Source organism: Phyllostomus discolor, chromosome 14 (assembly GCF_004126475.2).
Source record: "Phyllostomus discolor isolate MPI-MPIP mPhyDis1 chromosome 14, mPhyDis1.pri.v3, whole genome shotgun sequence".
Classification (NCBI taxonomy): Eukaryota; Metazoa; Chordata; class Mammalia; order Chiroptera; family Phyllostomidae; genus Phyllostomus; species Phyllostomus discolor.
Window position 1 is genome coordinate 10,334,732 of NC_040916.2, and position 10,771 is coordinate 10,345,502.

The window sequence follows — 10,771 nt, forward strand, 5'->3', positions numbered from 1 at the left end:
ATTTCACAGCCTTTGTTACCTCGTTTACTTATTTCTTAATGTTCTTAGATACTGCCCCCACCCCAGCCCCCATGAGAAGCAACCCAGGGACAGGGGTCTTTTTGGTACACTGCCGCCATCCCAAGCACTTGTGACGGTACCTAGCACATAGTAGATGCTCAATCAATCCTGAACGACAGAATGAGCAGATTACTCCTTTCTCCTCTTTCACTCCTCTGTGTGGTGCTGGAACTTCCCGCGGCTCTACCTGGGAAGCTGGCCAGGTGGACATACTGTATTTTCTTAGCCCAGTGACTTGGGAACAAGGAAAGGAAGCCTCAGAGAGCTGGGAAGCTGCTGCGGCCAGTCTGACCGGTTCCCCTAGAAAACAACCGCCGCGCAGGCCAGGCCGAGCTCTGATGGGCCCAGCTGTGACCTCTGTGCAGGGTTCCTCCCTCGCCACCCTCTTCTCCCCAACCAGAGGGGCCCAGCTGAGCTTGTCACCTCACCTGCCTTGTCACCTCGCCTGCCCCGTCACCTCACCTGCTGCGTGCCCCACCTACCGCCCCAACCTGTTTCCTCTCACTCACTCCTCCCCATGGCTTCTCCAAACACCTCGCTCCCCAGCGCCACTCACACACACAGATCAGAGGCTGTCTGCTTTGATCTGGGTGTCCCCAGCACTGGATACAGGCAGCTTAAACACCACGCCCAGCCCCACACGGGAACCCTGTGAGTTTTACACCACAGGAGCTGCTCTGGGGGCCGCTCGATTCAGATCCTAGCTCCACTACCGACTAGGGCTGTGAGTGCGAACACGCCCACTGTGCCTCCCAAACCTTCCGTTTTCCATCTGTACGGAGGAGAATTCTGCCGTCTTTCAGGGCTGTTGTAAAGGTTAAAGAGATTATGTTCACAAAAATTCAGCGCTGTACCCGGCACCCAGCGAGTGCTCAACAATGTTGAATACTCTCAAACACCCACTTCTTCAGCACCACCGTGCGCCCAGCACTGTCAAAGGTGCAGGTGGCAGGGTGGCCACCCGACACGTGGTCCCTCTCCGGAGACAGCATCAGGACGAGGGGCTGAAGTCCAGAGCTGCTGCAGAGACTCTGCCTGGGTGGCAGGCAGAGCGAAAAGGCGGTGTGTGAGACGTGAGGGGGGACCCCAGAAACTGTCCTGACTTCTTGCTGTCTGAGAAATGGGTAACCTTTATTAGAGAGAAATATCAACAGGTATTATAAAAAGACAAGATTAATCAGCAAAACCCATGGAGGGAGGAAGGTTTTGGAGGGGCAGGGAACTCTGGGGTCAACACCTAGTTACATAGAAAAAAAGGCTGGGTGTGCATTTCTCCGTGTGGGGCTTGCTTTCTCTCCCCGGGCCATCCGCAGCACACTGTTGGCAATGGTGTCACCACAGGCTGCCAACTCTGGATCCCCATGGGGTCTGACATCAGGGGGCAGCGTGGGAGGACGGCTGGTCACCTGTGAGCAGCTGCATATCGAGGCCATTGCCCCAGGAGGTGCCTTTGCGTGCTGTGTCCGTGCCTACTGGCACCGCACCCCACACCGCTGTTTCCCTGTAAAATTTTGGACTCCCCAGGCAGCAGAGCTGGGTGAGCTCTGCTCAGAGAAGGGTGATGCTCAAGTGGTTTAAAGCAAAAACAGGAAAAACATAAGACTCTCTGCTGCTACAAGACTGCAGGCAAAGTTAGGGAGGCCAAGCCTCCCTCTCCACCCCTGCCCAGGTTCCGGAACTCTCTTGTCACTCCCCCATCCTACGGTTCTGCATTTAAGTCACATGTTTAAATATCCACCGTTTTTTTCAAATCTTCACCTGAGGACATGTTTACTGATTTTAGACAGAGAAGGGAGGGGGTGAGACAGAGAAGCAGAGAGAAACATTGATGTCAGCCAGAAACATCAATCAGTTGCCTCCCATACAGGCCTCACTGGGGGGTTGAAGCTCCCAACCTATGTTTGTGCCCTGACTGGGAATGGAACCTGTGACCTTTGAGTGCATGGGGTGACACTCCAACCAATTGAGCCACCCTGCCAGGGCGAAATACCCACATTTGTGCCTGGAATAGGCAGGAGTCTTGAAGCTTGTAACGTCTCCCAAGGATTAGCAAGATTCCTTAACCCCTTTCTTTCCTATAATACTGTGTGTGGAAACTGCTTTTGAGAGGTGCACTCTTAAGTTGCACACGTGTGTTCTACATCATGATTCTAGAGCACGTCAGTGAGCACCTTTTATACCCAAGCATCACCTGTGCTCATAGTTCTGCCCCTAGTTGTCTGAGTTTTAACCCCAGCTTCCTTACTTACCTTGCCACCAAAACAAGGTGTTCGGCCCCTGAACCTCACCTGTAACACCCCTTTGACCACCCTTCAGTAAAAATCTGCCACGCACCTGCTAGGGCAGGCCCTGGGTACAAAGCAACAGATCAATGAGTCTTCATTGATCTGTGTGGGGGAGGGCCAGATAATCAATTACATATCTCAGATCATTTTAAACTTTTAAAAAAGATGTTTTTATTTATTTTAGAGAGAAGGGAAGGGAAGGAGAAAGAGAGGGAGAGAAACATCAATGTGTGGTTGCTTCTCGTGTGCCCCCCACTGGGGACCTGGAACTGAAATTCCGGCATATGCTCTGACTAGGAATCGAACCAGTGACCCTTTGGTTCACAGCCCATGCTCAATTCCCTGAGCTACACCAGCCAAGGCCATGTCTCAGATCATTTTAAGCAGTTAGAGGAAAAATAAAGCAAAGTAGGGGTGGAAAAGTATGACCTGCCACGGTGGATCACACAAAGCACCAGGCCTGCTGTAGGGGTCTGGTCTCCCTGTCTTTCCCCATCATCCCCAGCGGCTCCCCACCCACAGGCCTCAGACCCAGTGAGTGTGAGAGGACCTCAGGGTACTTTTCTATTTCTTCCACAGTTATTTATCGAGCCTACTATGTGCCAGGCAATTGGTTTGCAGAATCTTTTTAGTACTGGAAATTTTCCCATGAACAAACACCATTAGTTCTGGACCTTTCTTGAAAAATTGGAAGCTCTGGCAATGCTGGGCACACCTTCCCTTGGAACAGCAATTGGCCGGTGCCAAGGGGTGGCCGCCTCCCTCAGAGACCGCGAGCAGCCTCTCGGTCACAAGCCCTTTTGTCTCTCACGCTTCGTCAGCCTCACTTCCCTGCCTGGCTGTGCTAGTCACTCATCTGAGTTTGCAAGCCCTGACCCAAGCTGTCACCATAGTGAATACATACAAACTGAGATAAGAGTATTGATAGAAACAAAAATATATCCTGAAGCAGCCCGACCTAGAAGGCTGACGTCGAGGTTTGGACATTCCTCCTACAGAGGAGTGGAGTCTGTGTCCCTACCCTTGCGTCTGGGTGGCTTGTGCCTGCTTCAGCCAGCAGAGCCCATGGAAGTGCCGATATGTGACTGCAGAGGTTAGACTCTGAAAGGCTGTGTGCTTCCGCTTTGTTCTCAGGACACTCACTTCTGGGGCCCCGAGCAGCCACGGGAGTCCAGCCGCCCTGTGCCACCTTGTGTGAGGGCACTCCAGTTGGCAGTCCCAGCCTTCGAGCCGACCCGGTCCAGGCACTAACCGTGTGAGTGTAGATGTTAGAACGTCAAAACCTGTAGAGAGTTCTTATAAGAGTTTATTTGGGCCAAACTGATGACAGGCCAGGAAGCAAGATCTCAGATGCTCCAGAGAATAAGTTTTGCAGCTTCTTGTACACGTTTGCAATTGAAGAGAGAACGTAGATGACGTGAGGGTGGGAGAAAGCGAGGTACGGGAGAGTTCACAACATTACGTGCTCCCCTGAGGGTAGTTCTGCCTCTGAAGCGTCTGAAAGAGATTGCTTCACCCTGATTGGTGCGGTTCAGTGGGTTGGGGGTTGTCCCACAAATAGAAAGTTCACCAGTTCCATTCCCACCCAGGACACATGCCTGGGCTGTGTGCCTGGGTTGCAGGTCAATGTCTCTTGCTCACGTGGATGCTTCTCTCCCTCTCTTTTCTCCCTCCCTTCCCCTCTCTCTAAAAATAAGTAAAATCTTTTTTTAAAAGATTACTTTGGCATTTCAAAGCTGTGTTAACCTAGATGCGCAAGAACAATCGATAGGGATTGCTTCGGGCAAAGATAAAACTTTTATCAAAGAAGTAATATGCCTGGGGCATGACTACCCACCTTGCCTAGTTAGGAATTCATGGTCCGATTACGCTGCGAGGTCACCTTCACTCACTGGACTTGTCAGCTTTATTGCAGAGCCCCTTTGTCACCCGCATGAGTCAATGTGTCTCCAGATGATGCCAGCCCTCAACCACCCAAGTCACCCACCCCATCCCCCCAACCCTCCGCTGCTCAGTCTTCCAGACTAAGACCCCAGACCTGTGGATAAGAGACAAGCCACCTCTATTGCACTCTGTCCAAATTCTTTATCACTCTGCCCTGGCTGGTGTGGCTCAGGGGATGAGTGTTGGCCTGTGAATCAGGGGGTTGCCAGTTCAATTCCCAGTCAGGGCTCATGCCTGGGTTGCAGGCCAGGTCCCCAGTGAGGGGCCTGAGAGAAGGGAACCACACATTAGTGTTTCTTTCCCTCTCTTTCTCCCTCCATTCCCCTCTCTAAAAAATAAATACATAACATCTTTAAAACAATTAAAATTCTTTACCATGCTACAATGGTTGTTGTTTACATCACATTTTGCAGTAGGTTATGCAATAAAGATAATTGGAACAGTGTTCATTGGGAAGGATCACCTGAGCTAGGTAAAGACGAGGGCATTGGGGCACAGCCTTTCAAACAGGGGGGACAGCAGGCACAAAACCCTCTGGCGGGGGGGGTGTTAAACACTGAAATTCCGCCAAGGGAGTCTGAAGACCTAATTGGCTTTGTTGAGTGAGTCGCCAATCAGGCATCAGCCCCTCTGGCCACCAGACGGGCACTCCAAGGGGCGGTACAGGATGGAAGGTTTCTATGGGAGGAAGAGAGACAGGTTTCTATAGGAGGAACAAGAGAGCTACTAAAACAACAAAAATAGGGATTACTTTTGGGGCTGGGATATCTTTTTTTGAAGGAAGAGAACAGGAATGTTTGTTTGTTTTTTTTTATCATGCCAATTGTCACTTCTTTCAATGGGAGATGGAGACAGATTAACAGGTGACAAATTAACTCCCTGGTGCTTGACCAGAAAAACTCCAGACTGGCTGATTAAGATTACATTTAAGGTTACAACCACAATTAGATCAGGTTTGAATCTAGGTTTGTCACGGGCTTTTAGCATAAATGACTCCATTTTGGGTCTGTGGTTTTCATTTTAAGAGAGGAATCTGGGTCATTAAAAAACAACAAAAGGACTTCTGGTTAAGATGGTCACCGAGAGCCGCCTGGAGACTGCCCACACAGAAGTCCTGTAACTGAGGACACACAGAACAAGCCACACCGACACCGGTAGGAGTGGCAGAGATGCGGAATGGGCTGGTCCTACACTCACTGTGTGGCAGTTAAGAAACAGGAGAGAGATCTTGGCTTTGGAGTTCCCCGATGAGGAGCCAGGGGTCCCAGCCCCACACTGTGCTCCCAGACCAGGGTTTCAGTGCTGGGAACAGAAGTTCCCCTCACTTCTGGCTGTTGAAATCAGCGCGCATTGTGGCTGAGTGAGAGAGAGGGCTTCCGGAGTCCCAGGCAATCCTCTTAAAGGGCCCATGCATGGACTTAGTTGCAAAGGACTCACTCACATTGAGCTCCAGCGCTAAGGCAGCAGCTCAAAAACCATGAGGGCCATACAGGGAGGAACATTCAGGGCAAGGACTGGAGGGGCAGCTTTCTTCCAGACACAAATGCTGGCAGAGACCATTGTTCCTTCGTTGAGCCCTCCGCCTACACAGCCTGCTGGCTCAGGCAGGTGCCAAGTCTGAGTCTCTGTCTACCTGGTTAACATATTTTGTCCCATCCTGGAGATTCCCTAAGACCCCACCCCACCAGACTAGCAGGTCCACCTACACAGCTTCCAGCTGCCAAGGGCCTTTCCCTAAAACAGCCTGTCTTGGTTTGAGCTGTGGACTTTCCTAAAATCTCTGAAAGGTTCACAAACCTCAAACAAGCAACATCTGGCTTTGGAATGCCCCATACCTCTCACTAAGTGGCCCCGAGCCCAGCTCTAGTCTTGGCAGCTGGTCTTGGATGGCAGCTTAGCCTTAGTTTGCAGCTTAGGCTCTCCCAGCACCTCCAGGCCCAGCGCAAGTGGCAGCCCTCTGCAAATCACTTTGTAGGTTATACCAGGTAGCCCCGGGCTGGGCACGGGCAGTGACTGACCATAGCCTAGACCAGAGCCCACACCAGAGCCCCTCCCAAGAGGCCCAAGAACCAACACACCTGCTGGCCAGATTCAAACCACACCAAAGCACCACCCAACCACCTCCACAAACAACACACCCAAAGAGTGGACTTGGCAGGCGCCAGAGCCATGCTAAAGTGAGTCCATGGGGACAGCCCTGCACAACAGCTCCTCTGCTGCAGTCACGGTCATTCCAATCAATCAGTCTGAGGGCCAGTCCCTCCCATTGGCGTGCAAACAGCAATCAAGGCTCAGCTACAACAGGTGGGCACCTACAGCCCACACAAGGGACACACCTGGAGCACCAGCTCAGGTGACCAGAGAGGCTGTGACATTGGGTGCCACAGGACACTTTTTTAATATAAGGCCACTTTACCAAGACCTGAGACATAGAAATAAACACAGGGAGGCAGCCTAAATGAGGAAAACAAACAAAAAAAATATGTTCCAAATGGAAGAATAGAACAGAACTTTAGAAAAAAGAGCTAAACAAAATGGAGACAAGCAATCTTCCAGATGCAGAAGTCAAAACATTGTTTACAAAGATGCTCAATGAACTTAGAAGCAGAGTATGTGAACTCAGTGAGAACTTTAACAAAGAGGTAGGAAACATAAAAATGAAGATTAAAAAAAAATTAATGAGAACCAGGTGGAAACAAAGAGTATAATAACTGAAATGAAAACTACATTAGAGAAAATTAACAGATTAGATGAATCAGAGGATTGAATCAGTAATTTGGAAGACAAAGTAGCAGAAAACACCCAATCAGAAAAGCAAAAAGTAAGAAAAGAAAAGAGAAGAGAAGAGAAGAGAAGAGAAGAGAAGAGAAGAGAAAGAAAAGAATTAGCATAGTTTAAGGGGCATCTGGGACAACATCAAGAGTACCAACATTCACATCATAGGGGTACTAGAAGGAGAAGAGAGAGAGCAAGGAATTGAAAACTTATTTGAAGAAATAATGACAGAAAACTTCCCTAATTTGGCAAAAGAAATAGACACATAAGTCCAGGAAGTGCAGAGTCCCAAACAAGATGAAGCTTAAAGGCCCACGCCAAGACACATCATTACTGAGATGACAGAGGTTAAAGACAAAGAGAGAATCTTCAAGGCAGCAAAAGAAAAGCAGCTGATTACCTACAAGGAAGCTCCCATAGACCGTCAGCTGATTTCTTGACAGAAATTGTGAAGGCCAGAAGGGACCGTCATAAAATCTTCAAAGCGATGAAAAGCAAGGACCTACAACCAAGATCACTCCACTCAGCAAAGCTGTCATTTAGAATCAAAGGAAAGATAAAGAGGTTTTCAGACAAGATGAAGCTAAAGGAGTTCATCACCATCAAACCAAGATTGCAAGAAATGTTAAAGGGACCTGTTTAAGAAAAAGAAGATTAAAAATATGAATAATAAAATAATGGCAATAACTACACACCTATCAATAATTACTTTAAATGGAAATGGATTGATTGCTCCAATCAAGAGACATAAGGTAGCTGAATGGGTAAGAAAACAAGACACATACACATGCTGTCTACAAGAGACTCACTTTTGATTGAAAGACACACACAGACTGAAAGTAAAAGGATAGAAAAAGACACTCCATACTAATGGCAATGAAAAAAAAAGCTGGAATACCAATACTCATACTAGACAAAATAGACTTTAAAACAAAGGCTATAGCAAGAGACAGGGAAGGACCCAACAATTCCACTTCTGAGTATTTATCCTAAGAAACCCAAAACATTAATTCAAAAAGACATATGCCTCCCTATGTTCACTGCAGCATTTTTTACAATAGCCAAGATATGGAAGCATCCTAAGTGTACATCAATACATGAAGAGGTAAAGAAGTGGTGGTATGCCCTGGCTGGTGTGGCTCAGTGGATTGAGTGCCGGCCGAGAACCACAGGGTTGCTGGTTCGATTCCCAATCTAGGGCACATACATGGGTTGCAGGCCAGGTCCCCAGTATAGGGCATGCAAGAGGCAGCCACACCTTGATATTTCTCTCTCTGCCTTTCCCCTTCCCCTCCCTTCTCTAAAAAAAATAGATAAAATCTTTTTAAAAATCCATTTTAAAAAAAAAGAAGAGGTGGTATGTATATACAAAGAATAGGTAGTATGTATGGACTCAGCCATAAAAAAAGAGGGAAATCTTGTGACAACATGGATGGGTCTAAAGGGTATTATGCTAAATGAAATAAGTCAGACAGAGAAGGACAAATACCATATGATTCACTTACATGGAAACTAAAAAAAACAAAGCAAACAAACAAACAAGACAGAAACAAGCTCATAGATACAGAGAGTAAATTAGTTGTTGCCAGTTGGGAGGAGGTTTGGAGGGGTGGGTGAGAAGGGGAAGGGAATAAGATGTGCACATTGCCAGTTATGGACACAGTCACGGGGACAAGATGAACAGCAGAGAGAATATAGCCAGTAATACTGTAATAACTATGAATGGTGTCAGAGGAGTACTAACCAGGTTTACCAAGGTGATCACTTCCCATGTTATAGAAACGTCTAATCACTAGGTCATACACCTGAAACTAACATAATATTGTATGTAAACTGTAATTGAAAAATAAAAATAACTATTTTTAAAAAGAAAGGAAGTAACCAGAAACCTCTCCAGGTTTTTCAAGCATAAAGGTATTCAACACAGGGAATTTACTGTGTAAAAATAGAGGAAGAGCCGAGAGAACAAGTCGGGGAAGCCGCTGCTAGAATTCAAATTCACTGACAGCTTTCGGGGTGTCTGGAATTTGCAAGAAACTTCCCACAGCGCGCTCACTCCGTTAGGAAGGCAGGCGATGGGACAGACACACCCAGGAGCCTCTGAGGACTTGTGCAGCCAAAGTTCATGCGTGTGTCCCCCACCGCCCTGCTAGAGAAAGAACAGTGTTATTTCTGCTTCTCTCTCTTTCTCTCTCTCTTTTTTTTTTTGAACTTGCCTTTCTCTTTTAATCCCCTCACTGCTCCAGTTCTCAAAACAGTACCCAGAGATTAAACAAAGAAGCTCCAAGCACCAAGGCAAGCCAGCGGAAGAGTAGAAGGCTCCTGCCACAGGGGCCAAAGTCTGGATGCTGGGGTCTCCACTCAGAGCCTGCTAGTAACGGCTGGTACAGAATAAGGTGGTCCCGGAGGCTAGCAGTGACCCGGCTCAGAGGGGCTTTCTGCCACGGGGCACCGCTAACAGGGCCGGGCTGCGTAAGAAGTGGTGTTTGTAAGTCTTGTCAAAGAGCTCCTTCCCATAGGCTTCTGGAAACTGGATGTCGTGTGCCCTGGTGGAGGCCAAGCCTGAGGCCCCGGCTGCAGACAAAGCGCTCGAGTAACAGAAAGCAGCCCCTGGCCCAGCCATGGCAGTAGATGGTCCTCTGCTTCTCTTTTATATCCAAGTTTATCATAGGTGCCTCTTAATCCAGAAACTTACTGGCAGGGGATTCTGGGAAATGTAGTTCTCAGGTATCTAGCCCTGCAGTACTGGGGAGGGTGCAGAGAGGAAGGCGGCCTTGGTGTCGACAGGCAACCTGGCCACCTGGCTCAGCTGGCACAGCTGGCGTCTGCGTCCCTTGACCTCCGCACTTGCAGTGGTCCTACACTCCACCTCACGGCAGCTACTCACTCCCAGGGCCATGCCTTAGGTGTGCTACTACCCATAACTCTGTTATCTCACTGTCTTGCTTCCTGTCTTCCCAGTTCATCCCCTCCGGTATCTGAACTTGTAGAATTCTGAGATTTACCACCATTCCCTCCACCTCCCAGTGTGCTTCTTATCCAGTTTTGGTGACCTAACCAGTCATTATAACCCCTCATGGGCACACCCTCAGCTCCCTTGCCCCTGTCTTCCTTCCCTGTGCTCTTCTGGAAAACCACCAACTCGGATTAAATTTGGCTCTCTATCTGTTGAACGCCTGTGCTGCAAGAGCTAAGCATGTCAAGAAAACATCAGCCCTACCATTTGACCTTACTTTAAATTCGTGGCCAGTCATGGTCCAGGGGAAACGGCGCCCCCGGCGATCAGACCTCTTTCCCCGCATCCGTTCACACTCCCACTCTCCAAAAGGGCTATTTCATTCTAGCATTTACCCTCAGCTGCCGACTTTCCTTTCCATTTTACTGATAAGATACAAGTAACTGCAAGAGAACTTGCACATGTTCCCATCACATCTTACCAACTTAAGTCTGGGCCTGTATATTTTGCTTTTCCTCCTGAGAGTACCTTCTGTCCTCCATCATCAATTTTTTACCCTTGATCGGGTCCTATAAATATAACGCTATGTTTCTTATCTTTCAAAAATAGCCCTCTCCTAATCCCACGTCCCCCACCAGCGACTGCCCCACTCCTCTGCTTCACTTGACTGCAACATGCATCGAAAGGACTCCCTGTGCTCCCTGTTTCCGGTGGCCACCCTCCTTCCTCGATCCCCCTTCCATCAGCCTCC

General features: G+C 48.5%; 1 pseudogene; it reads right to left on the reverse strand.

The window, feature by feature from the left end:
- Nucleotides 1–9,274: 9,274 nt before the first annotated feature.
- LOC114512114 lies at nucleotides 9,275–9,687 on the reverse strand (annotated as a pseudogene).
- Nucleotides 9,688–10,771: the final 1,084 nt, after the last annotated feature.